Below are 4,138 nucleotides of genomic sequence, written 5' to 3' on the forward strand. Positions count from 1 at the left end.
ATAGAAACTAGACTTTTTCCATTTCATTAATGGATCTCTTAAATGTAACTGAAAGGATACCCTACATAAAATTTAGGTCAAAAACATATTCGTGAAATGCTCTTATTTCATGCGGAACTAAATGATCTGAATATTCCATTAATTATGTTATAATGGTCTCAATCAGTAAGTACCTATTACTTCAATCAGAATGGAAATTATGGGATTAAATATCGCATAAGCCTCAATCAGCATGGCAATCTCTAAGGTTTTGGGTTTTTTTAATCATATGGCATAGCAGTTCGGTGTTCATGCTGCTTTTTCTTGCTGGGAAATCCTTGTGAGGTCCAGCAGCCAGATGTGTAGACTATTTAGCTGTGACAAGTCATGTTGCCCGGGGTGCACCATGAGGAAGCTAGTCTACATTGCACCGAGTTGGGCTGAGAGAAAGTGACTGGCCCAAAGTCACCCAGCCGGCTTTCATGCCTAAGGCGGAACTAGAACTCAGAGTCCTGGTTTCTAGCCCAGAACCTTAACCACTAGACCAAACTGGCTCTCATCTCTAAGGTTATGAGAGTTGATTCAAAATATCAGGAGTGTCCCAGGTTGCCTATTATCAATCTAAAAAATCAGACACAGTTAAAGCAAACTAGTCACATAGTATGTACTGCAGGCAAGTGGTATTTCTTGCAGATATTCCAATGCACCGTTGTTGCTACTTTGTCATGCTGTTGTTTGTAGTCAATTTGTGTGATCTTCTTGCAGCAGCTAACTAGGTGGTCCACTGTTTCTTCACCTTCTCTGCAGAGGCAGCACTTGCTACCTGCTGCTGTCTTCTCAGTTCTGGCTTTTTTTTTTTTTAATGTACTGGTCATGTCTCTTTTCTATTCTTCATTTGGTCTTTCTTATAGGCCAATTTGTTTTCTTTGGTATTCAGTAAGCCTTCATGGTGTACTAGCTTCAATGCATCTTTTTCACTGCCCTTCAGATATTCTTCCAATGCCCTTTTTTCTTCTTCAACTGCCTGATGTACTTGCAACTTCCATGCCCACCTATGCTCCTTGGTAAATAGAGTCTGTCAACACCACTGCATGGATGAAGGGCATGATTCATTTTCATTATTTTTCTGGTCTTCCTATCCAGGGCTTCTAGTTTTGCTTGAGTCCAGTCCACTATTCCAGCTGTATATCTAATGACTGGAACTGCCCAGGTGTTAATTGACTTAATGATATTTACGCCACTAAGTTGGGACTTTAAGATCTTCTTCACTCTTCTGATGTATTCACTACTAACTTCCTCTTGATTTCAATGTATCATCATCATCATCATCATCATCTTAAAAGATACTAAGCACACAAATACTTTTACTTCCCAAACCAAGATTTCTACACTAAATCCCAGAGAACTTCCCCCTTCTTTCTTTTGCCTTTCTTAATTGTTTGAAAACCAAAAGAAAAATAACCTTTACAGAATATACACCATTATTTCTACCATGTTTGATGCAATTCAGATGTCAAATTATGATTGGTTTTCTAAGCCTTGACATTTTGTCCTTGTTCTGATTCACTGATCCATATTAATATTTATGAACTGTTACTAAGCCTTTCCCAGTATTAACACACCCCATTTCTAGTATGGCTCTATATAATCTGGCCTTGACGTAATGTTAACTTTTGATTCCTTATTTGAGGTGTTTTGGACCTGCTAGGTGGACTTGAGATTTCTCCTAGATAATTTCATGTTGGTGATCTCAGAAAGTGTCAGTAGTAGAGTAGGAAAAGAATCTACTTTGAATCTATTGTACCATTAACATATTTTTTTTTACCGTTCTTTGCAATTTGGTTCTACCAGCTCAAATATTCCATCTCAGCTGAAAACTGAACACTCAACCAGTGTTGCAAAAGAGGTTCTTTTTCAGGTGTCCCAGATGAGGACTGTTTTTCTCATATGTGGGAGACCATCATCTCCTTAGGTTCCATTCCTAGACGATGGAATGCACTCTCTTGTGAGTTGGATTTAGCCCTAACACTCTCATCATTTATAGATCCATCTCTCTTGCAATGCTTTTGTTAATTAATATTAGTACAAATTTTGTTTTCAACTTTTAGCTTGTACTTTTAGGTTTTTTTAATTGCTTTCTGCCCTGAATACTTGCTAAAGCAGCAAGATGAGGCATAAACTGACTAAATAAATTCCATCATTTAAATTGAATAATATTTATCTACCATTTGTCATATCTTTCTTTTTGAAGAGGAAAACAAGGTAACTCATTTGGGAAAGCAAGGAAAAATAATCATCTTTTCCCCAAGCCATATATTTTCCTTAGGCTATACTTATTAAAACTGTATTGTCAGCTAAGAACTAATGAAAATAATGTTTCAGGGAAACTGAAATTGCCCCACTGCACGCTTGCTTTATTTATTTGTTTGTTTGTTCATTCATTCTGCCACCCTTCATTTTCCTATTAGCAATGCCAAATCTACCCAAAGCTGTTGATATTTCTACACACAGAGTTCCAAGACAAAAAAGTCTTGTCCTCATTTTGATTTAGTTTCCAACATTATATATCATCATCCTGTAGACAAATCAGAATGACAGGAATGCTTTCTGCACTTACTCTGATGTCCTGCTGAATAAAACAAATTATGCCAATACAAAGTTATTTTTATAACGGCAACAGCATTTATGTACAAGACTAGCTATCTTCTTCTTCAGCCATGCTCATGTTGCTGAATTGCCCATTACTTAAAAGGAAGGGACATTAAGCACTAGTTTAGGCAGGATATATTCACATTCCCACTGGTATTCAACATAGAACTCCATCCCCTTGTTCAACTTCTCAGTATATTAAAATACAGTGCAGCACAATATGAATTCTATAGTTAGTTAGCATCTAATAATAGTAAACAAAGAGCACAGGAAAGCTTGTCAGAATATAAACAATGAACATATGTGGTCAGTTCCTGTTCCAAATTCTTGGCAACAAAAATGTACAATGGTAACTCTGTTTTGTTGGCTGTTGAAGAATGTGTACTTTTAAATTCTGATATTGCTGAGAAAACTGTTTTAGTTGAAATCCTAAAATGTTATTTATGGAAAGACTCTAGCTAGAAGATGAAATCTGCCATGTATGTTTAAAATGTGCTGCTACAATAAAAACTACTTTGAGAAGGAATTAATTTCAAATGGGTCTTTAGTAGATCCATTTTCTTGGAATATCTATCTGTAACAACATTATGTATACTTGTAATGACACTGAAGTTGGAAAATAGTCGCTCTCCCTCTTTTCTTCACAAAAAACCCCCTCTTCCAATGGTATCTGAACATAAGTCTTTGGAGATTTATGATGCTATGTAGTAAACCTGCTTGGTCAGTAATTTATAGACTTTGCTGTGTATTTAACTGTCAATATAACTAATTATAGTTAATTCTACATTACACTATGGCAAACTCATCTCTGTGAAATACTGTGTTTCATGTGAGGGGGATGGAGGAAATCACACATCCTCAGGCTACAAACAAGAAAAAAAATCCATATTAGGAGGGAAAACTAAGGGCTTGCCATAAACCTTGAAATTACTATTTCTTGGTACAATGTTTTAACTCAAGGTCTCAAAACAATTAGCCATTGTTAGATTAATATTCCTTGTACTTGAAATATGTCATCTCCCTTAATAAGAAGCAGGAGGTGTGACTTCTCAGTGGCGGCCCCTGCCTTTTCAAGCAATCTCCTGCCTAATAAATGGCTGAACCTGCAGGCTTTTAGAAGGTCATTGAGGGTCTGCCCAGGCACTGAGCTCCCATTTGGCAGGATACAACAGATCTCAGTTCTGGTAGCCATTTAAGGATTTTATTCTATTTTAGTGGCATGTACTGTTTTTCTTCTGCATTTTGGTTTAATGATTTTATACAGCACCCAGAGTCACCAGGTCTGAGTTGGGTGGCTGCATAAATATTCTAAATAAATAATAGTAGGAGAATTGTAGGTGAAATACATTGCAGAAATTACTAGAAAATTTACTTGATGTTTTCAGAAATATAAACATTTATATTTTTATATAAATATATCTGAAGAGATAGGAATTTCAAACACTGTATTGTTTTAAATTAAAATAATTTATTAGTATTAAAAGCAATTGAATAAAGCTAGTATATTTTA

This window comes from Candoia aspera, chromosome 6 (genome assembly GCF_035149785.1).
Source record: "Candoia aspera isolate rCanAsp1 chromosome 6, rCanAsp1.hap2, whole genome shotgun sequence".
Lineage (NCBI taxonomy): Eukaryota > Metazoa > Chordata > Lepidosauria > Squamata > Boidae > Candoia > Candoia aspera.